General features: G+C 34.9%; 1 protein-coding gene across 4 annotated transcripts in view; it reads right to left on the reverse strand.

The window, feature by feature from the left end:
- LOC111142051 (CCR4-NOT transcription complex subunit 2) overlaps positions 1-25,263 on the reverse strand; it is a 121,311-nt gene that overhangs the window by 91,591 nt on the left and 4,457 nt on the right. Inside the window, exon 1 of one of the 4 annotated variants that reach the window (XM_022494984.1) lies at positions 3,059-3,273. The exons of the other annotated variants lie outside the window; for them this stretch is intronic. The gene's annotated coding sequence lies outside the window, so the exon portion shown is untranslated. Of the gene's footprint in view, positions 1-3,058; positions 3,274-25,263 lie in introns of those variants that run through there. 4 annotated transcript variants of the gene reach the window in all.

Raw genomic sequence — 25,263 nt, forward strand, 5'->3', positions numbered from 1 at the left:
CATGAAATACTTCTACAGCCAATACCAAATAAATGGCTGCATATGTTCTTCCAGGACTTTTGTCGTTTTAGATCTCATATTAAGACCTTTAATACATTGGGTTTATTTTTGTATATGGTATAAGAAAGTCCTGTTTCTTTCTTTTGCACATAGCTGTCCAGTTTCCCTAACACATCTGCTGAAGAAACTGCCTTTTCCCCATTGCACATTCTTGCCTCTTTTGTTGTACATCACTTGATCACATAAGTCTGGGTCTATTTCTGGGCTTTCTATTCTGTTCCATTCATCTAGGTGTCTATTTTGTGCCAACACCATACTGTTTTGATTACTACATATTTGTAGTATGTCTTGAAATCTGGGATTATGATACTTCCAGCTTTGTTCTTCTTTCTCAAGATTGCTTTAGCTATGTAGATCTTTTGTGGTTCCATACAAATTTTAGAATTATTTGTTCCAGTTCTGTGAAAAATGTTAGCACTTTCAGAGATTGCATTAAATCTATACATTGCTTTGAGTTGTACAGACATTTTAACAATATCAGTTTATCTAATCCATGAGCATGAAATATCTTTCCATTTGTTTGTGTCATCTTCAATTTCTTTCACCAATGGTTTTTATAGTTTTCAGAACACAAGTCATTCACATCTTTGGTTAAGTTTATTCATAGATACTTCATTATTTTTGGTATAACTGTAAATGAGATTATTTTCATAATTTCTTTTTGCTACTTCATTATTAGTATATAGAATTTCAACAGATTTCTGTATATTAATTTTGTGTCCTGCAACTTTACTGAAATCATATATCAGTCCTAGCAGTTTTCTGGTGGAGTTTTTAAGGTTTTCCATTTATAACATCATGTCATCTGCAGATTAAGGTTTTACCTTTCTTACCAATTTAGATGCCTTTTATCCCTTTTCCTTGTCTGACTGCTGTGGCTAGGAGTTTCAGTACTATGTTGAATAAAAGTGGTGAGAGTGGACATCCTCATCTCTATTTCACTTATTTCTGCTCCAATCTTCACAATTTCCTTCCTTCTGCTGGCTTTGGGCTTGTTCTACTTACAGCTCTCTTAAGGGTAAGATTAAGTGGTTTATTTGAGATTTTTCTTATTTCTTCAGGTAGGCCTGTATTACTATAATCTTTGCTTAGTAGCTTTTGCTGCATCCCAAAGATTTTGGGCCATTTTGTTTTCATTTTCATTTGTCTCCATTTATTTTTTGATCTCCTTTTTGATTTTTTGGTCTACCCATTCATTCTTCAGTAACACGTTAACTGGCCCCCATGTATCTGCATTCTTTCCAGACTTTGTTGTGTGATTGATTTCTCGTTTCCTACCATCGTGGTTGTTAAGGATGCATGTTATGATTTCAATCTTATTTAACTCACTGAGATGTGTTTTGTGGCCTAACGTGATCTATTCTGGAGAATGTTCCCTGTGTACTTGAAAAGAATGTATATTCCACTGTTTTGGATGGAATGCACTGACTATATCTGCTGGATCCATCTGGTCTAAGGTGTCATTCAAAGCCATTGTTTTTTTGTTGACTTTCTGGAATATCTATCCACTGATGTAACTAGGGTGTTAAAGTCCCCTAGTATTATAATTATATTACTATCAATGTCTTCCTTTATGTCTCTTAATAGTTGCTTTATGTATTTAGGTGTTGCCATGTTAGGTACACAGATCTTTACAACTGGTATATCCTCCTGTTTGACTGTTCTTTTTATCATTTTGTACTATCCTTTTCTGTCTCTTGTTACAACCTTTGTTTTAAAGTCTATTTTGTCTGATACAAATATTGCCACCCCAGCTTTCCTTTCACTTCCATTTGCACAGTAAATGATTTTCCATCCCTTTCCTTTCAATCTGCATGTTCCTTTATGTCTGAACTGAGCATCCTATAGGCAGTATATGGACAGGTCTTGCTTTTTTATCCATTCAATCATCCAATGTTTTTTATTGAAACATTTAGTCCTTTTACATTTAAAGTAATTACTGATAGATAACTACTTATTGCCATGTTGTTACTTGTTTTACAATTATTCTGTAGCTCTTCTCTGTTCCTTTCTTTTGTTCTCTTTCCTTGTGATTAAAAACATTTTTCTAGATAATTCTCCTCAGGCAAGTAAAGTAAAAATAGAATTATACTACTGGGACTATACCAAAGCTTTCACAGAGCAAAGGAAATCATCAACAAAACATCTTCTCCCACCAAATGAGAGAAGATATTTGCAAATAATATATCTGATAAGGGGGTTAATATCTAAAACATGTAAGAAACTTATACAACACCAAAAAACCCCACAAATAATCTGATGAAAAAATGGGCAGAGAACCTGAATGATCACTTTTTCCAAAGACATACATACACAATGGAATATTACTCAGCTATAAAAAAGAACATCTTGCCATTTGCAACAACATGGATGGATCTAGAGGGTGTAATGCTAAGTGAAATAAGTCAGTCACAGAAAGACAAATACCGTATGATTTCATTTGTAGAATTCAAGAAACAAAACCAATGACCAAAGAAAAAAAGAAACAAAAAACCCCAGACTCTTAAATACGGTAGAGGAATGAAACAGCTAAAAGGGATTAAGAGTACATTTAACTTGATGAGCACTGAATAATGTATAAGAAAAATAAAAGTTACTTATTTGTGTCTTCAAAAATTTTTAAACTCCTTTTCTATCATTGTAGGCCAACAAAATCTGCAGAGTTTTAAAGGATTTTAAAAAGACTTCTAGCTCAATCTCTTACACATCTGCAAGAAATGAGTCCACAAAAATGACTCTTCATTAAGCTATCATGGAAAAAATGTTCTAGAGTTCCCCAATTAACCAATCTAGGACAACATAGTTACTGTCAACAAATTCTTACTCTTATGTAGCTAAAAGAAACCCTTTCCTAGTATTGAGTGAAAAGAAATATTACTATTATTACATTTTAGAACTCTAAAGTTACTTTAACTGTATTCATCAGCTATTGCCCAAAACTCAGAGACAACAGAAGTATTAGTTCTTTATTTTGACATTTGTGGGTTGTTAAACGAACCTCAGCTAGGCTGGCATCAAGCTGCTGGGCTGAACTAGGGCTACTCCATTTTCTCTCATTTTCACATCAGTGGTTTCGTGATGGTCTTCTGGTGGGGAGAAGCAAGAGCACAAAGAAAAAGCCCACCTCCAGTGCATTGAAAGTCAAAGCTCAGTCTGAGGGTGAACTGTTTTTTGTTTTTGGTTTAAATAAACGAATTTTTTTTTTGAGATAGAGAGATAGAGAGGGAAAAAGAGAAAGAGGGAGAAAGAGAGAGAGCACACACACACACAGGGTCAGGTAAGGGGGAAAGGGAGAGAAAGAATCTCAAGCAGACTTCATGTTGAGCATGGAGCCTGATACAGGGCTCAATCTCACAACCCTGAGATCATGACCAGAGCCAAAATCAAGAGTTGGACCCTTAACCAACTGAGCCACCCAGGTACCCTGAAACTTATTTTAAATGAAAAAATAAAATAAGGCCAATGCTAGCTTGTAATCCACTAACATTCCTTTGGACAAAGCAAATCACATCCAAACATCAATGGAGCCAAAAAATAAATTCTACCTCTCATGGTAGGAACCGCAATCATAAGGCAAAAGGTGTGGAATGGAGGACAAGTGGAAGAATAATGTGATCTATCAACCTATTCTTTTCTTTTTGAAACTAAAGCAGCAGTCAGTAACCTTCTTAGGAACCCTAGAAGACCCTACAGAATCTGATAAACCTTCTGGATTGAATGTGGGCTTTTCCACTGACTAGCTGGGAAAATTCTGGGAGATTATTCATCTTTTTCAGGTCCCAGTTCCTAAATCTGTAGAAGGGGAGAGTAAAAAACACATATAAAGCTTAGCATAATGCGCTACCCACAGTAAAATGTGCTCAGTAAATACAGGCTTTTAATACTGGGTCATTCAATAGACTTTTTTTTAGAAAAATCTATTATGAAACAGCAATCACATGAATTCTGGAGTAGCTCAACTAATATATAAAATAGACATAAGAATATTTTTGTAGATAAAAAAAATACTTTCCTATCATAAATGGGTCAATCATCAAGAAAATATAAACATTAGACTCTAACAGAAACCCCAAATAAATGAAGTAAAAACTGAAAGAACAAAAGAAAAGTAGTCAATTCAACAACAGTCAGTGGGAGACTTTAATACCCCATTTCCAATAATAGATGAAGCAAGATCAACAAGCCAATAAGAGTCCTGAATACTAATATAAAAACTAGATCTAACAAATATATCCAGAACACCTTAAAACAGCAAAATATGTGTTCTTCTCAAGTACTAATGGAAGAGTCTCCAGGATAACCATATGCCAGATATAAAACAAACCTCAAAAGATTCAAAAAGACTGAAATTATGCATATAAAAGGTTCTCCAACCAAAATGTAACAACGTGAGAAATAACAACAAAACAAAACTGGGGAAATTTACGAACATGGGGAAATTAAACAATACTTCTAAATAAACAGTGGGTATAGAATCACAAAGGACTAGAAAATATTTTTGGAGGAATGAAAACAAAACCGAAAAAAGAGATATCAAAATGTATGGAGTGTGGTGAAAGCAATAAAGGGAAATTTATAGTTGTGTTGTAAAACTTCTACACTTAAAGAGAGATTAAATCAGGGATGCCTGGGTGGCTCCATGGGTTAAAGCCTCTGCCTTTGGCTCAGGTCATGATCCCAGGGTTCTGGGATCGAGCCCCACATCGGGCTCTCTGCTCAGCAGGGAGCCTGCTTCCTCCTCTCTCTCTCTCTGCCTGCCTCTTTGCCTACTTGTGATCTCTGTCAGTCAAATAAATAAATAAAACCTTTAAAAAAAAGAGAGAGAGAGAGGTTAAATCAGTAACTTAAACCTACTGTAACAATTTTTTTTAAGTTTTATTTATTTGAGAGAGACAGAGTTAGAACACAAGAGTGAGAATGAGAGAAAGAGCGCCTAAGCAGGAAGGTGAGAGACAAGCAGGCTCCCCTCCCCACTGGGCAGGGAGCCTGACTCAGGGCTCAGTCCCGGGCCTCTAGGATCATGACCTGAACTGAAGGGAAAGGCTTAACAGACTGAGCCACCCAGGCACCCCCACTTTAACAAGTTTTTAGAAAATAAACTAAACCAAAAGCAAACAAAAGAAAGAAAATAATACAGATGGGTTGAGAAATAAGTGAAACACAGGAAAGACAAAAGAGAAAAATCGAAAGAACCAAAGCTGATTTTCTAAAAAGATAAAAAGATAAAATAAAAATTGACAAACTCTGAGCTAAAATGACCAAGAAAATAATTCAAAGTACCAAAATCAGGAACGAAAAAGGCAGAGTAATAGAACCCTTACAGAAAAAGTATCGTCAAGGAATAGTATGAACTGTGTGCTGACAAATTAAATAACTAAATGAAATGGACATATTCCTAGAAAGTCACAAACAATCAAAACTGTCTCAAAAAACAGACAATCCGAATAAGCCTATAAGAAGTGAAGAGACTGAATTAGTAGTTTAAAAACTTCCCACAGAAAAAAAAGTAATAAAAATAAAATAAATCTTCGCACAAAGAAAAACCCAGGCCCAGGTGGCTTCATTGGTAAATTCTATGCCAAACATTCCAAGAAAAATTAACAATGTTTCACAAAATCTTCCAAAGCATAAAATAAAAACACCTGGAAGACTTCACAATTCATCTTACCAGACTACTATTTCTCCTGGTAACACCAAAACATCACAGGAAATGAAAACTACACATTAATACCTCTTATGAAAAAGATACACCAAAAAAATGCACTAACAGAATACTAGAAAATCAAACCCAGCCAATACATAAAAGGAATTATACACCATGACCAAGGAGGATTTATCCTAGGAATTCAAGACTTGTCAACATCCAAGCATCAAATGATGAAATATACTAAGTTATTAAAAGACAAAAATCACATGATCATCTTAATATGCAGAAAAATTATTTGAAAAAAATCCAACAGTCTTTCATGATAGTAACATTAACAAACTAAAAATAGAAAGGAACTTCCTCAAACTGATAAAGGGTATCTAGGAAAAAACTACAATAAGTCTGTCTACTCTTGCTACTTCTATTCAACATTGTACTTACTGAATGTTCTAGCTGGAATAATTGGGCAAGATAATAAAATAAAAAGCACACAGATCAGAAAGAAGTAAAACTATCACTGTTTCCAGATGTTATGATCTTGTACACAAAAAATGCTAAAAAAGTTACTTAAAAACCTTAAATTTTATGCAAGTTTAATAATAGTTTAAATTCTAGTAACAATTTTATAATAGTTTAATAAGAGAGTTCAGCAAAGAGGCGCCTGCGTGGCTTGGTGGGTTGAAGCCCCTGCCTTCGGCTCGGGTCGTGATCCCAGGATCCTGGGATCGAGCCCCAAGTCAGGCTCTCTACTCAGCAGGGAGCTTGCTTCCTCCGCTCTCTCTGCCTGCCTCTCTGCCTACTTGTGATCTCTCTCTCTGTCAAATAAATAAAATCTTAAAAAAAGATAAAAAAAAAAAAAAGAGAGAGAGAGAGTTCAGCAAAGTTGCAGGGTACAAATGTGCAAAAAAACAATTGCATTTCTATATACTAACAATAGGCAATCAAAAAGTGAAATTAAGAAAACAACTCAGGGCACCTGGCTAGTTCAGTGGAGCATGCTACTCTTGATCTTGGGGTCTTAATTCAAGACCCATGTTGGGCCTGGAGCTTACTTTAAAAAAAAAGAGAGAGAGAGTGAAAAGAATTCCATTTTTGAAGCATCAAAGAGAAAGGAATACTTAGTTACAAGTTTAACCAAAAAACTACAAAATTAATGTTCTGAAAACTACAAAACACCCCTAAAAGAAATTAGAAGATGAACTATATAAATGGGAAAACACTGTGTTCACAGATCTAAAGGCAGGCAGTACTCCCCAAACTGATGTACTGATTCAACACAAACACTACCAAAGTTCCACCTGGCTTCTCCGAATAGACAAATTAATCCTAAAATTCACACTGAAATGGAAGGGACTCAGACTAATAAAAATTATCTTAATAAAGAACAGCAAAGTTGGAGGAGTCACACTTACCGGTTTGAAAATTTCACATTGTAATCAAGACATACTGGCATAACAATAAACATACAGATCAACAAAACAGAATCGAGGGTCTAGGGGAAAAGAGAAAAAAAAAAAACTTAAAAAACAAAGGAGTGTATCTTCAGGACCTTAGGTTAGGCAGTGCCTTCTTCCACACAACAGCAAAGACAAAATAGTAAGCTGAATGTTATCAAAACTATAAAAATTTAAAAATCAAATATCCAGGGTCCACTGGGTGGCTAGTCAGTTAAGCGTCTACCTTCAGCTCTGGTCATGATCCCCAGAGTCTTATCAAGCCCCACACTGGGCTCCCTGTTCAGTGGAGAGTCTGCTCCTCTCTGAGTGCCCTTTCCCTCCCAGCTCGTGCTCTCTCGCTCGCTCTCAAACAAAATTAAAGGGGAAAAAAAGGCATATCCAATTAGGAATCTGTATATACAATCTGAATATACAAGAACTCTTACAACTCATTAATAAAAAGATGAACTAAAAATAGATACAGGATCTGGATCTGACTAGATAGTTCTCCAAAGAAGATATACAAGTGACTAAATATATACACTCAAAAATATTAACGTCGGGGCGCCTGGGTGGCTCAGTGGGTTAAAGCCTCTGCCTTCAGCTCAGATTCTGGGGTTCTGGGATCGAGACACTCATCAGGCTCTCTGCTCAGCGGGGAGCCTGCTTCCCCCTCTCTCTCTGCCTGCCTCTGTGCCTACTTGTGATCTCTGTCAAATAAATAAATAAAATCTTTTAAAAAAATATTAATGTCACTAATCATCAGGATAATATAAATGAAAACCACAAAGAGATTATACACAGTAACATAGCTATAATAAAAATAATACATAATAAAAAAGATAAAACAGTAACAAAGTTGGCCAGGATCTGGAGAAATTAAAACTCTCATATTCTGCTTGCGAGATGTAAAATAGTAGGGCTACTCTGGACAACAGTGGGCAATTCAAGAGGTTTAATAATATTACTACATGACCAAACAATTCCACTATGTATGTAAGCAAGGGAAATGTAAATACCACACGAACACTTATACAGAAATGTTCTCAGCAGCATATTCAAAATAACCAAAGTGTACAGACAAAACAAATGTCCATCAACTGATAAATGCATAAATAAAATGTGGTATATCCACACAATGGAATATTCTTCAGCAATAAAAGGAATAAAATACAGATAAATGCTTCCATTTGTACAATCTTTGAAAACATTATGCCAAGTGAAAGATGCCAGTCATGAGTATTCCATTTACATAAAATGTTCAGGACAGGCAAATGTATAGAGACAGAAAGTAGATCTATGGTTGCTTAAGGGTGGGTTAGGGTGGGGGTTGGAAGGAAATAGGGCCTGCTAAAGTGTGTAAGATTTCTTTCTGGGGTGAAAAAAATGTTCTAAAATAAATTGTGGTAATGGTTGTAAGACTTTGTGAATAAACTAAGAACCACTGAATTTGACATCTTAGACACGTGAATTAATACGTGGTATGTGAATGATAAGAAAACTGCTCTAATCAGGAGTGTCAATCAATACAATCCACCATATTAATAGGCAAAAAAGACAAGTTACCGTATTAACTAACACGGAAAAATTATTTGGCAAAATTCAACATTCATTCATCATGAAAACTTTCTGTGAACCAGGAATAAAATAGAATTTCCTTAATTTGACAAACTTACATCTGTCATTATACTTAATGGTGAAAGACTGAATTCTTTCATGTTTTAAGACTGCAAATCAGGGAAGGATGACCTAGGTAGTGTGATAATGCAAGAAAAGAGAAACAAAAGGCATAGATTGTAAAGACAAACTAATCTTCCCTACTTGAAGATGATATGGATTGCCTGAGTAACATACAGAAAAGTCTACAAAACAAGTTCCTACTATGTGAGCTTTGCAAGGTCACAAAAAAGATCAATATGTGAAAAAAAAATTCCATTTCCATATGCTAATAACAGTTAGTATAGCTCCAAATAATTTTTCCAAAATGTGATATTTAAGTATAAATAAGATACATAGTTGTATCTATGTATCTTACAAAATATCTCCAGGATCTGTATACTAAAAACAAATTCATTGACAAGTAAAATCAAAGAACTAAATAAATGGGGAGATATATATACCAGGTCTAAGGTTTGGAAAACCCAATATAATTAAAAATGTCAACTTTTCCCAAAATTATTGATCAATTATTACAATGCCAATCAAAATCCCAATCGGATTTTTTTTTTACAATGAGAAACATTTCCACTAGTCATTAGGGAAATCCAAATTAAAATCACAAGATCAAACTCAGTATAACAGCTGTATTCACAAAAACACAATAACAACTGTTGGAGAGAAGTGGAAAAACTAGATCCCTAATACCTTGCAGGTGGGAATGTAACACTATTCTAGGTGGATACACAGGCAAGATACTAAGTAAAAAATAAGGCAGGCAGAGTACCTGCCCTCATGGATTTTCATCTACCTAACAAATAATAAACACAAATGATTTCTGATAGTGATAGGGATAAATGCTAAGCCAGACAGAGAGTAATATGCTACTACAGTGAAGAATGGCAAAGGTATAGTACCAGATAAAAGTAATCAGACATGAACTTTCTGAGATTACAACTGATATATCAGTGGAAGGATGAGATGATGATTTCCATTATATATTTATATATATAAAGGGCTCAAATGTTCAACAAGGACTCAAAACTATTTTTCTCCTATTTATGATTTTATTAGATATTATGGGTTTTCTATCTTTATTAAACCCGTGTAACTACCAACAAGGGATTCTAATCTCCAGAAGATGGTTGTGGTTACCATAAATTGATAGATCTTTTATGAAAAGCCAAAAACAGTACCTTTAATTAGCCTGTTCAGTCTCAAAGTAAATTAAAATTTTTCATTAGGTTTGCATTTCTGAAATACTGAAATAACAAATGTATCCCTATTTTCAATGACCCTTTGGATTCTAAGGCACACAGGATTAAAAACAAGTCCAAATGAGAATGTTTCCAGTCTATCTGAATGCCTAAAAACTGAGTGCTAGTTTTTAAGAATCTTATTTTAATATATTTTATATCTTTAAAAGCACAATTTATTATCTATCCCACATTATCACTTACAATTTAATCCCCATTGTATTTTTACCTACTAAATTCTATCTTATCTTCTACATTACACATTTTCAGACTGAGCCACCTTTCTTCTGATAACTGTTTCATCTAATAGCTTTTCCTAATGAATATGTGCTTACAAAAGCATGTTTGATTTAGCCAGTTATCAATAAGACAGTAAATCAACTAAACTTAAACCATAAAATTTAAGAAAAAATGTTAACATACTGGCAAACAGTAAAATTTTGTAGTGAAAGAAACTACCAAAAGATACCCTTCAAAATTCAGTACCCCTGTTCTAAATTTTTTTTTAAGTTTTTATTTATTTATGTAATCTCTACACCCAACTTGGGACTCGAACTCACAACCCCAAGATCAAAGTCACATGCTTTCCAACTGAGTTCGTCAGGCACCCGTCCTTCTTCTAAATTTGCTATATATACCAAACACAAGCACAAAGCCCACTACTGTACCCCCAACATTTTAATTTTTTCTTCCCAAAGGTCAAATCTTTTGATACAAGCATAATCAGAAGTCACTTAAACCATATCAACGTTTACAGTCAAAATACAAACTTTAATAACCTTTTAATTATTTAGGTAAATTATAAACTATCTTCTGGTCACAAAAAGATTTAATATGCTAAAAAACACATTAAGTCACCTCTGCTCCAAAGCCAAATAATAAGTTGAATGCATTCAACAAATACACATTTATATAGTACTTAAATACCCAGCAATAGCGTAAGTGGGGGATTAAAAAGAAAAACGCATTAATTTCAAAAGCCCACCAACAGTGAGGCATGTCCTAGATACCTAGTAGGTACTAAATTAAAATTTGCTGAATGAACAAATGGTATGTAAAAAAACTACTACAAAGCCTGACTCAAATATATGTTAATTTCCTGGTTCCTTTCTCCCCATTAGTATTTTACTCTTTGAAATAATTATCTGCCAATAATGAAGAGCTAGAATTACCGCTATTTTTTCCATCTTTTTATTTCACTAAGCCTTTCAACCTGTGAAAAAAAAGTTTATGAATTATCTTTATCATTTTAATTAGCAAACCTACAATTTTGTGACCTAAAAGTAAACTAATCAAGACCTAAAAGTAATCGATTTCACTAGATAAAACTTCTAGTAAGCATAAACATGTGTTTCTTCAAACCATTAATGAATACTAATAAAAAATCTAAAACTGCAACTCTATGGGTAGACACAATTTTGTTAGTAGATAAAAAGCAGACACTAAACACCTCTGTCCAAAAATCACCATTAAATTACATTACTATTTTTACAAAAGGCCTAATATATTTGTTTTACATAGAATGTTTACATGTAATTTCTTTAATATATCAACAACTGTAATTACCTTCATCTTAGAAAAGAGGAAGCTAAGCTTAAAAAAAGTTAATTAACGGGACACCTGGGTGGCTCAGTTGGTTAAGCAGCTGCCTTCGGCTCAGGTCATGATCCCAGCGTCCTGGGATGGAGTCCCACATCGGGCTCCTTGCTCAGCAGGGAGCCTGCTTCTCCCTCTGCCTCTGCCTGCCATTCTGTCTGCCTGTGCTTGCTCTCTCTCCCTCTCTCTCTGACAAATAAATAAATAAAATCTTAAAAAAAAAAAAAAAGTTAATTAACTTGCCTTATGAGGTATAGGGTGGCAAAAAAAAGGATTCATACAAAGGTCATTTAGCTCTAAATCTTGAATATCTTTTACTATTAAATCATTCCATTACATAATGTATACACAACTTAAGTCTAGCAACATGTATACACAATCTAGAAGAGATTTTAGCATCCTCATGATAGAAAAAAATGCAGCAAAATTGTGGAGGGAGGGGTATTACTGTGCTAAATATGCATTCATTCAACAAAGTTGTAGACACCTGTTAGAATAGCACAACAAAATACTAACCAAAAGAAATGAACGATTGATACATGAAACAACACTGAATTAAAAATGTCACATTGAGCAAAAGATGTCAGACACAAAAGAATGCATACTGTACAATTCCATTTGTTCAAACCTCTAAAAAAGTAAACTCTCATCTATAGAGACAAAAAGCAGATTGGTGGGTGCCTGTGACCACAAATAAGGACTGCCTGGACAGTAAACTTTGGATGTGATGAGAATGTTTTTATTTGGATTGTGGTGATGGTTACGGGTATATAAATTTGTCAAAACTCATTGTAAGGGACACTTAATCGGGTGTCTTGTATTATATGTGTGTAGTTGACTTAAAAATAAGAATGGTAATAAAGTGCTTTAAAAAAATGGTACTCATTCCTATAGATATCAAACTGAACATAGGTTCTGCCCTGAGAGATTTATAATAGGAGATATATGTATTTTTAAAACTTCTTAGAATATTTAAGTAACATACTAAATTGCTTTAAAAAAAACTTAGTATAATAAATGTTTGACAGAAATCAGTAGTAGTGGTAATAGCAGCATTAACTTGTTGTTCTTAATTGTCCTGTCCTCTTGCCACAAGACTTAATTCCGCCATCTAAGTTTCTTTCCTAAGTTGTTGTTTTTCTGGAAGGAAAATTAAAATCATATATGAACTTTCAAATGTTATATTTTTTATAATCTGATTGCATAACACCTTGCTTCCCAACAGAAGAGCTAATTCTATAGATATAAGGATTTTTCTTAAGTAAACAAAGCAGTCACTCTTACAATTAATTCAAAGCCACAGATAAATTTGGAACTTCTGGCATTGTAAAGAAAACAGTGTAGTGATTTTCAAACTATGGGCTCCCAACACCGGGCCATGGAATCAATACAGTGTATTAAAACTAGCATGTTTAAAAACTCGTTTTATAATGTTATAGAAGGTATCTGAATATATTTTACACTAAGAGAACGGTTTTCTGAGCCTTTTAGTCCCCACACATGCATGGGGACACTCATCCTGGATCCACACTATAAATCCTGGTTTGGCTTTGGCCGGTGGTGGGGGAGGGGTTGTTGTAGAAAGCCTCTGGAAGTATGCTAGGGCAAGAATGACTGTGTAATGAAAAAGCCATAAACTTTGAAGTCAAAGACCTAAGTTCATATCTTGGTTCTGCCACTCATTAGCTATTAAGACTTTGAAAAAATTAACTACAAGCTACCCTACAGAACCTTTATTAACTAAAAAATGGAAATAATTCAACCAACTATGTAACAATTGTGCAGAGTATATATAAGATTATTTTACTCAGAGTTAAAACCAAAGTCCTTTTAATGGCTTATAAAATCTTTCCTAACTTGCCTCTGGTTTCCTACCTTTTCTGTACCAACCTACCATCCTCCCTGCTTCCCACCACATTCCAGTCACATAGGCTTCCTCACAATTTTTCAATCATAAGTCATCAAATCGTTAGACATCCTTTCTCAGGGCATTTGTTCTTGGTTTTTGTTCCTTCCTGAAATCATTCTCCTGGAGATGCAGAGGACTGTTCCTTCACCACAGGCTCACTCAATCACCTTCTAAGGAGAGGACTTCCAAGACCAAACAATTTAAATCTGCATCCCATACATATTTCATACTCCCCTAGTCTCTTTTTCTCCGTACCCCTACCACCCTTTGCCACAGTATGTCTTGTTTTTTATGTTACTTATTTTATTTTTTCATTTTATTATATTCTCTCAGAACAGTGCCTGGCACACAACGGGACTCAAATAAATATTTGCCAGATGAATAAATAAAAGAAATGAACAACATACAGAAAATATCTGACAAGTGTTACTTTGTCTAACCCCCACCATCAAACCACTAGCTCTTTTCAAATTCACATCTGGGTATCAAACTGAAGCCCTCCAGACAACATAAGCTTAAGAAGATAGTAAAAATACAACCTTATTTTGGCATTTAACATAACAGCTGCATTTTTACTGTTAATTAGCAAGTTAAATTAGGGAAAAATCTCTTAAACTTTTACATCATTTGTTTATTCAGTTTAAACCACTTTTGTGCAGAATTTTGGTATTGACCCTCTATATGTTAACCTCACTCCATATTTGTGTGGTATTAAATATGATTTGCTTTTCCCCCAGGATATATAAAATGATGCTTGGGAGAGGACCCGAGTTGGCATTATAACACTTTATTATTTTATTCTTAGTAGTATTATTGAGAATGAAAGATATGAACAGAAAACATGTTAAACACAAATTATACAATAAAAAAGATCCACTCTTCAAAAAACAAAACAAAAAAAACATCAGTTTTTAATATTCTAAGTTTATACCTTCAAATTTTAGGACTTTTTTTTTTTTTTTTTTTTACACAACTGTACTCCACCTCATTAACAATAAAGTGAAAAAGAAAATTCATTCACACATAGCTGGTGAGAATGTAAATTGGCAAAGCCTTGCTATAAGAAAAAAGGTAAACTCTAAAAGCTTTAGAAAATAACCTTTCATATACTCAACAATTATTTGTCAGGCCCTACATAAGGTTTCAAATACACATTAGTGAACAGAGCTGACTCAATCCTTACTCATGATCTAGTGGTAGAATGAGAGACAAAATTGTTAAAAGTAATGACTATACGATAAATGTTACAGGAAAAGGAGCTTATTTATGAAAGGGCAGCTGAGGAATGCTGTAGGCTGTGCTGTTATACATAGACTATCACTCATTGCTAACAATCCTAGGAGGTTAAGTGTCAATATTAAGTCTCTTTTACAGAAGACATTGAAGCTTGAAAGGTTATTTGACTAAAAACACAGCAATTACTTAATAAGCACTGGAGTTACCTCCAATACTTTAAAATAATAATTACACTTATAGAAGCTTTTTTTTTTAAGTTGGCATCCCTCATGGAGACCAATAAGGTGCCTGAACTCAGGACCCTGAGATCAAGACCTGAGCTGAGATCAAGAGTCAGACGCCTAACCAGCTGAGCCACCCAAGTGCCCCTAGAAACACTTTCTAAAGAAATAATCAAATGCACAAATAAGAATGCACATACAAAAATATTCACAATACCACTTATAAAAATGAAACATCAAAATGAAATTAGATGTTCAATAATAAAGAATTAAGTCAGTTATGTTCTGCCCATTAGGGGTCGTGTTTTGGATAAATACTGAATGACACTGGAAAATGCTTATGATCTAAGGGTGTTTGTTTTTAAAGATACAGGTTGCAAATCACTAAGTACAGCTCAATTTCTCTATTACAAAAATCGGAACGGTGGTTGTTTCTGGATGTTCTCCCTTTCTTTTTAAACTTTCTAGCATTTTTTGGATATTCCACATCACCCTGTGTTACTTTAGTAATCAAGGAGAAATACAAGAGACCACAGTGTTTTACACACACAGACACACACACAATACAATAATTTCTGCCCAGGTTAACAGTTCTCTACTATGCAAAACTGCCAACCAATTTTTATTTTCTTCTTTTTCTCATCTTTATTTTCCACTTTTCTATAATAAGTATTTGCTTTTATTACTTTTTACCAGACTCCTTTAGCATAACCTCACATTTTATTTGCATCATATAAAGATGTAAAACTAGAAAATACTAGTATTATTTCCTCAGTATACTGTAACAACGTCTATCTATATTCAAGAATCCAAAGTTGTAAAATAATAAGTTACAAGGAAATCATTTCTATTACAAGTTTTCTCTTTTAAAAAAGTTCAACTTCTCAATACATTAATGTGAGTAATTTTAGAAATCAAAAGAATTTAGCTGTTCTTTTTCTGAGCCAATTAATAAATCAGAAATAAAGATAAACGGTTTTTGAAGTAGTGTTAAAACTGAATCTAATTTTGTAAAATCAAAACTTGGGGCACCTGGGTAGCTCAGTTTGGTTAAACGGCTGCCTTCAGCTCAGTCATGATCTCAGGGTACTGGGATAGAGTCCCATGTAGGACTCCCTGTTCAGAGGGAGTCTGTTTCTCCCTCTCCCTCTGCCTCTGCCTCTCCCCCCAGCTTGTGCGCTCTGCTCTCTCTCACACTCGGTCTCTCTCTCAAATAAATAAAATCTTAAAAAGAAAAAAAAAAAAAAAAACATTATCTTTGCCATGTCTTAAAATTTCAGCACACTACTGACCCAAGGCTGGCATATACAATTAAAAATAAAAGCCCTCTGAGGCGCCTGAGTGGCTCAGTGGGTTAAAGACCCTGCCTTCGGCTCAGGTCATGATCCTAGGGTCCTGGGATCAAGCCCCGAATCCGGCTCCCTGCTTAGCAGGGAGCCTGCTTCCCTTCCTCTCTCTCTGACTGCCCCTCTGCCCACTTGTGATCTCTATCAAATAAATAAAAATCTTTTAAAAAATTTTTAAAACTAAATAAAAGTCCTCTAACCATACAATTTAGAATGTAAACTATTCTGAAAAAATGAATTCTCTAGCTACTCCTAGTCAATTCCAATTTTACAAGGGTGACAGTAAAAGCAAAGCCTTTCCCTTCAATGAACAATCAGTTTCCAAATTTCATTACTCTCTGATTCACTTTCTTTACTCTGCTACTGTAACTACTTAGTACTGCTTTCCTTATATGGTATTCAATGCTTCAAAGGACTCAGCACCCAAGAGAGCTTACAGATTTAAGGGAAGAAGAAAAAAAAAAATTAAGAAATTATTCATACACATTACATAAACAAAGAATATACAACAGTTTCAAACTACTACATTGATACTCTCAAAGCGCTAATTGTAAATTACAAATGAATTTCACTTGTAGGAAAAACAGGCATGATGTTCACAAAAATATGTCTGACTGGGGCACCTGGGTGGCTCAGTGGGTTAAAGCCTCTGCCTTCAGCTCAGGTCATGATCCCAGAGTCCTGGGATCGAGCCCCGCATTGGGCTCTCTGCTGGGCAGGGAGCCTGCTTCTTCCTCTCTCTCTGCCTACTTGTGATCTCTGTCAAATAAATAAATAAATAAATAAATAAAATCTTTAAGAAAAAAAAAATATGCCTGACTAACAATAATAAAGAGAAAGCACACCAGTACAAACAATGGGAATAACCCAAAGAACATTTACCATCTTTTATCCTTAATGAAGAGGAAATGAAGATGAGGTAAACTTCCTGCCATATTTACTTACAGAAAGAATCAGGACTTCAGCATGCAAAAGTATCCAAGTATTAACGGGCCTACTATGATGAACTCCCCACACTCCCTCCTCCCAAAAGTCCAGTAAGCCAATTACTTAACTACATAAAAATAAAGGGAAAACCCAGTGGACACAGCAGTACCACAAGGTAAAATAAAATGAAAGAATGAACACACAACTTACAACTATTAGTTGTATCACAACCATTAATAACCAGGAATCATTACCATTAACACTTTCACACTGCCTTACAATTAAGCAAATGCTCTTGCTTTCATTATCTCAACTCTCATCAGGAACATTAAAAGATACAAATGACTAAAATGCTGAGGCTCTTCAATAGTAATCGATTTGCCCAAACACATAGCTGGTAAATTCCCGGAACCCAGACTAGAACCCATTTTCTGAATCCAAGTGTGGTAGTCTTCCCAAAACAATGTATTATCTCTCTGTTAAAGATAAGCATATACTCAAAGATAAACAACCTGAGTTTCTCAACTTTCAAAAAATAAATAATAACTTCTATGCTAATTTTTCCCTCTGAACTTCCTCCAGTATTCTGGAATATTTACTCTGCATAAAGGAAAAGTGACATTGGGGCGCCTGGGTGGCTCAGTGGGTTAAAGCCTCTGCCTTTGGCTCAGGTTAGGATCCCAGGGTCCTGGGGTTGAGCCCCGCATTGGGCTCTCTGCTCAGCAGGGAGCCTGCTTTCCTTCCTCTCTCTCTGCCTGCCTCTCTGCCTACTACTTGTGATCTCTGTCTGTCAAATAAATAAATAAAATCTTAAAAAAAAAAAAAAGAAAAGTGACATAAACCCACACTGCTACAAATCTATTGTCAGATGATCTACATGCTCCTAAGAAGATATTTTATTCATTTTAAGGATATGGAAACTGAGGCAAAGAAAAGAAACTTGCTATAGACAGCTTGACATAACTCAGGTTGTAAGTGGTAAACACCTAAACTAAGGCTCTCTCCATTAGGTTTACCCATTTACCAAAGTAATTACTAAACGCCTATTATACCATACACCATACCAAGAGCTTCAGATAGAGCAACATATTTATGTTATTCAAAGAACCACCAAAGTACTTAACACAATATGATCTAAAGAAAATTTCTGGTAGGAAAAACGTGTAGATTCTTTTTTTTTTTTTTTTAAAGATTGATTTATTTATTTGGCAGAAGAGATCACAAGTAGGCAGAGAGGCAGGCAGAGAGAGGAGGAAGCAGGCTCTCCAGGGAGCAAAGAGCCCGACACGGGCTTGATCCCAGGACCCTGAGATCATGACCTGAGCTGAAGGCAGAGGCTTTAACCCACTGAGACACCCAGGGGCCCCCAAAACGTGCAGATTCTTAAGAGCAAAACTGCATTCTCCTTGTTTACATTTATAAATCTGACACAAAAAAGAGCGTATTGCACTCTGAAAAACTTTGGCTAATTCTCTTTTGCTTCAGAATTTCATTTTTAAGTAGCAATCCCACTCTAAAAACAAAACAAAAACCTGACACGAGCCTTTATTCCTTACATCAAATCTATTTATCCACATTTTTCAAATGAGAAAACTGAAGTTTAGGAAGAATAAGTCAGAGAGCTAATTAAAAGTGGTAGAATGGTTATTCCCATTCAGACTAGCTAGTACCAGAGAATTTAATGACATCATGTAAAATCGCAGCACAATTTAATAACTCTCTTTAACAGGAGTCATAATCAGTTCCATCTTATTCAGCCAAAAATGAACTAAACAGACAATCAGGTAACTTGGGCAGCTCCAAGTCATAATGGTAAATTCATTAACTTTTGCTATGAAAACTGGTATATAATACGTACTATCAAAGTACTAATTTGCTCAAACTGCATTCCTATGGAATCAAGTCTATTTAAAAACATACATTTGAGGGGCGCCTGGGTGGCTCAGTGGGTTAAAGCCTCTGCCTTTGGCTCAGGTCATGATCCTAGGGTCCTGGGATCGAGCCCCACATCCAGCTCTTTGCTTGGCAGGGAGCCTGCTTCTGCCTCTCTCTCTCTGCCTGCCTACTTGTGATCTCTGTCTGTCAAATAAATAAATAAAATCTTTTAAAAAAAATAAATAAAAATAAAAAATAAAATAAAAACATACATTTGAGGTTTTTAGGGTTTTTTTTTTTTTTTTTTTTTGCATTTTGGAATTAACAAATAATGCCGATAACCTAAAGTAAGTGTGTAACTGTTATATAGTATTCTGAATAACACACGTACGCACATATCTAAACACTGTAAAATAAGCACTTATAGTAACATAAATATAGGTTTCTCCACTATCTAAAAATAAAGCATTCCTATGAAACCTTAAAAAGAAGCAATTACCATTAATTTGTATGGAAAATTTTTTGAGCATTCCCAAAGCCCCCCAAAACTTTTCTCTGGCTTTGCTGATATCTTAGGATACTTGTTGCTAACAAATGCACAAAATAAATCAAGATAAAGCACAGGTGCCCACAGACACAGTTCAAAGCTATGGCAGCTTGATACTGAGATGCTGAGTGTGGTTCCTAGAGAAGTGCCCCTCTTGTTCACTCCAAATGTGCACTGAAGATACTCACTATAAAACACTAAACACTACTTTCATTTCTACCTTTTCTCATAAGGCAAAAATTCTCTTCTTTCGGTTAGGGAAAACAGATAATAATGTAGATATTTCATAAAAACAAAGTGGCACAATGGGAACTTTTGAAAAGGAGGGAACACCTGTAAAGGTTGGTATCATTTTCTATGAAAGAATCTATGACTAACTCATATTGCTGGGGTTATTCTAATTTATCTAAGTAATGTTAAATCTCATGCCTGCAAATAATGTCAAATAACAACATCTAAATTTTGCCTGCCCTAAAACATATGTAACAAATCTCATCCATTGATGTAAAACTTCTAACTACCAGTATTGGCGTAAACAGTTCTCTGGAAGATAGAAACTTAAGAGTTTCAGTCATACAGTTCTTAATAAATAAATCCTGCAGTATGAATAAAAAACACTCAATTTTTCTAATGAAGAAAATATATTCCTTCAAGAATTTCACACCATCAAGCTCGTGATTTTAATTATAATGTGACTGTGGAATCCAAAAATCCCCCCCCCACAAACATAAATCTGATTATCACTAACATTTGCTTAAAAAAAAAAAATTGATTAATTATTCCTCATCATGTAAAAAAGCGTCCCACATTATGGTAAGTTCATTCCTTCAGACAACTTCTCATTAACGTCCCAGAACTCCATTAAGAACTATAGCAGATTACTTTGCAATTCTTCAAATCCTGCACACTCTCCCAGGCTCGGTGTATCTGCAATGCTGATCAGGTGCCCTCCGCCACGTAGTGAACTCTCAATCACCCTTCGGAGCCCAATGCAACTATCTCCTCCTTAAAAACTCATTAACTACCTCAAACAAGGTTGCTCTACTCTAACATGTATCCACAGCATGCACCACAAAAAGTGAACCTCAAGAATTATTCAGTCGCACCTTTAAGAGTGCATGGCAGTGTACTGAACTGTACAAAGATATAATTAAACATGAAAATTATTACTAATTAATTTCTAAGGAAAACCTATGAACAGCTCTGCAAAACCCAAAACTCTTGAAGCATTTGATTATTCTATGCCAATATAAAAAGTTTAAAATCTACTCTTTTATAATTTTCCACTAATGCAGGAAGATTCCCAATTCCACCTGATATAGAAAACATCATGCCTCTTAGTAAAAAATAATGCCTGCTGCCTATAGCTGTCTGTAAAAGTTACTGTAAATTACTGGATCCAACACAGTATTTTCAACAGCTGAAAGACACAAACTGTCTTAATTATCTTTTTTTCTTTAGAATTTACCCCTATTTATGCCAAAAGCACTAAGTAACTGCTGATGAAATTTCTTGTTACCACGTGCAAAACTTGACCCCATCTCAGGGCCCTCTGTTCTTCCTGTCTGGGAAACCACTCACCCAGACTTTTGCATGGCTTTCTCTTTTTTTCAGTTTCTGCCCAAATGCTACCTCCAGAGAAAGGCTTTCCCTCACCACTATACTTAAAGTGGTTTCCTTCTTTTATCTGTGATCAACTGCTATACCCTTAACCCTCTTTATTCTCTTCATCACAATTACTACCTGAAATTATTTACTTGTTTATTTTGTCTCCCTAAGATGTACGCTCCATGAAGGCAGAGACTTGTCTTGTTCACCATCACATACACCCAGCACTACAGCAATGTCTAGAAGAGCATAAACACTCAAATTATTAAAGAATTTATGTGAAAATACTTGTAACGCTAACACTGAATCACTTGAGCCTGAAATTTAAACTTAAACAATTTCTACCCAAATGTTACTCAAAAACAAGTAAATCCTATGAATCCTGTATCTACAAAGAGTCGAAACAGCCTTGACTTTCTAAAACCACAGAATTTCAGGGTGGAAGTGACCTTAGCGATCAAGTCCAGTGGTTTTCAAACTATGCTCCGAAACACCTAAAAAGCAGAGTCAGATTCCCTGAAGCACTAGACTACAACTGTTTAATACATACACATCTATTTTAGGATGTGTGATATACACACACACAGAATACAGAAGTACATCTCACATCAAATTTAAACACTCTGGAGGCTGCTCATTGCTGCCAGGTTAAATAGTTCCGCCATGCATCTCAAAGTTTGGCTTGACAGGTCTATGAATTCATCCACAATTTCTCATAAGTGGGCATAGATTAGAATGGTTATAGCTTTACTTTTTTTCTAATCTAAGGCCAAACACACTCACTCAAATTATAAAAACTACACCCCTAAAGCACTATTTTGTACACTAGTAAATCAAGGCAAAGCTCAAGGCATATCTGCTCCACACAAGTTGTCCTTCCAAAATAACTGTGCAGTAAGTTTATAAAATGTTGCATCGATGTGATATAATATTACTATCTATTCTTATATAACACAATATAAAGTTCTGGCATTTCTTGACAGTTTACAATATTTTAAAATGTGAACTGTTGTATTTTACCAAAGTCAAGCTTGAAGCAAAAAATTTCCTCCCACCTCTCTTTCAAAAGTCTGTATTAATTATCCTGAATCAGCAAGATGACCAATTAAAAACAAAACCCTTCCACTTATACCTATTTAATCTGATAAATCAGGATAGAGTAGTATTAGTGTAGCATTAAACTGAGAAATATATTAGATGCTGAATCCAGTCTAAGAATAAAATGGTTCTTATAATTCCCAATTATTAATGTTATTTATGTATTTTTTGAAAATTTATTTATGTATTTATTTGTCAGAGAGAGCGTGCACCCGAGTGTGAGCCCACATGCCAGCACAGGTGAGCACAAGCAGAGGGAGCAGCAGGAAGGAGGAGAAGCAGGCTTCTCACTCAGGACTCTATCCCATGACCCAGGGATCAAGACCTAAGGTGATGGCAGACATTTACCCAAATGAGCCACCCAGGCATCCCACCAATTACTAATTTCAGTAAAAGTCAAAGCAGCTTGCTTGTTCTAGCTCTATGTTAATGTTAACATACAGACTTATTTAAAAAGTAACCATCAAAATGACAACCATGTAAAGTTGAGATACTGGGGGCACATGGCTGGCTCAATAGAAAGAACATGCAACTCTTGATCTCCAGGTTGTGAGTTCGAGCCCCACTTGGGTATAGAGATTATTTTACATAAACAAACAAACTTGAAATTGAAATAATGCATATGAAAGTGCTTTGCAACCTATAAACTATTTTTTAAAATATTAAGTAGTAAAATTAAGCCAAAAGGAAATCAGGTCTTTTGAATGACATTAATTATTGAATACTGTTATGATACCACTCTCTAAAAACTCTTACAACAGAAAATTAAATATAAAAATTATATGAATAAGCATAATTTACAATATAAAAAAGAACACAAGAACACATTCCTGCCAAATATGACACAAAACCAAATGTTCCTCTCCCAAACACACTATATTACATAATCAATCATTACATTTTGTCAAGATGCTGACACAAAATGGAGTTCTGTTTCAATATCCAAACGTACAAATGGTAAGAGGGCATATCAATATGTTTAAAAAAAAAAATCAAGTCTATTCATTGTTACCTAAATTGCCAGGACACACAATTTTCTCTTGCTTATTTTACCATTCCTTGGCTAAATAAAAAAATTACTAAGTGTGGCACTCATCTACTTTCATGTAAGGAAAAACATTTCAACTCAGTAAAAGCAGAGAAAGGACTGGTGTCCTGAGTACTAGATCCAATTATCTTTTTTTCCCCCAATTATCTTTTTATTTTTATTTTTTAAAGACTTTATTTATTTCAGAGAACAGAACGAGAATACATAAGCGGGGTGGGGGGGGAGGCAAAGGAGAGGGAGAAGCAGACTCCCTACTGAGCGGGAGCCCAACGTGGTGCTCAATCTCTGGACCCTGAGATCATGACCTGAGCCAAAGGCAGACGCTTAACCAACTGAGCCACCCAGGAGCCCCTCAAATTATCTTTTTTAAAAAAACCCTCTCTATCTTTATTTTTCAATTATTAAAAAGTCTCTGACAAATATATAAGCAAATGAAGCATTTAGAAGATTTCTAAAAACTTAAGTGAAGTATTAGCCTCTCCACTAAATGCAATTCAGTGAGTGTTATTTAATTTCTACCTCTCAAAAAATGGACACAAAATTGGTGCACAATCTCTAATTCAAACCTTTAAAGGCCAGATGGTTCTCAAAACTGAAATTCTTCAGGTTTTAAAAAGACAAAATAGTGTATATATCATTTATAACCTAATAAATTCCAGAGTGGCCTTGACAATACCAATAATCAAATACATTAATACTTCTCCAGCAGAAAGTTGGAAAACTAGATGGACCAATGAAGCCTATGGTTAGGTTTACCAATTTCAGTTGGAATTCGCCACCATGCTTGCAAAACAAAAACAAAAACAAAAACAAAAACAAAAAACATCACTTTCAGGGCTTTTTAGGTTTTAAACTACCAATAAAAATACATTAAGTCATCTCTACCTAGTCTTCATAAGGATAATGGTATTTGAACTGGAGCGCTCCTAGGCACTCAATTATTAGAAGTAAAAATGTGAAAACAAAACAATAACTTCAAAAGACAAAATCTAATAGGAGCTCATGGTTAAACAATGACAAATATATATTACTGGGTAATAAACCCATTGTAAATTAAAATTATCATTATACTGAAAATGCATATAATATTCCTAACCGACTGAAGACTGTTCCTTAGCGTACCTACTACATTAAATGTGCTCAAAAAACTTATATTAGCCTACAACTGGACAAAATGCCACAAAGCATCTTTTATAATAAAGTTCTGAAAATCTAATGTAATTTATTGAATATTATACTGAAAGTGTAAAACAGAATGGTTATAGGTGTACTGGTTGTTTACCCTTGCAACAGGCTGTCTGAGACTCTGAGTGGCTGCCTCTGTCCAGTACCAGAAGAGTATTGTATAGCACACTGCTAGCCCCGGGGGTGGGTGGGAATCAAAATCTGAAGTATAAAGTTTCTATTCCTTCAGTAGTTTTGAACCATTCTGAAACATCATAATGTCAAAAAAAATCATCAAATTAACCATCCTAAGTCTGGGACTGTCTGTACTAAATATCTCCTTCAACCAGTGACCTTAGCCATACAAAATACAGCAATACAGACTTAAACACTCTGCCAGAGGCACTTTATTACTAATATCCTTCCCTTTCCTACACTTACTCTACATACAGTTCTCTAAGAAGCTGGTTATCTAGTTTCCCCTAGGTAGTTAATTAGATACAAATCTGTAAGAAAAAATTCAAGGAAGCAAAAGAATACAAGGTGGACCTTCCTCCCATCCCCTTCTCCAGTCTGTTCAGCTCTCTCAAAGCACAGAGTCAAAAGATGATACCGCACCAGTTCAGTTTACCA

This window comes from Enhydra lutris, unplaced genomic scaffold, assembly GCF_002288905.1.
Source record: "Enhydra lutris kenyoni isolate GAN:26980312 unplaced genomic scaffold, ASM228890v2 scaffoldscaffold7, whole genome shotgun sequence".
NCBI lineage: Eukaryota > Metazoa > Chordata > Mammalia > Carnivora > Mustelidae > Enhydra > Enhydra lutris.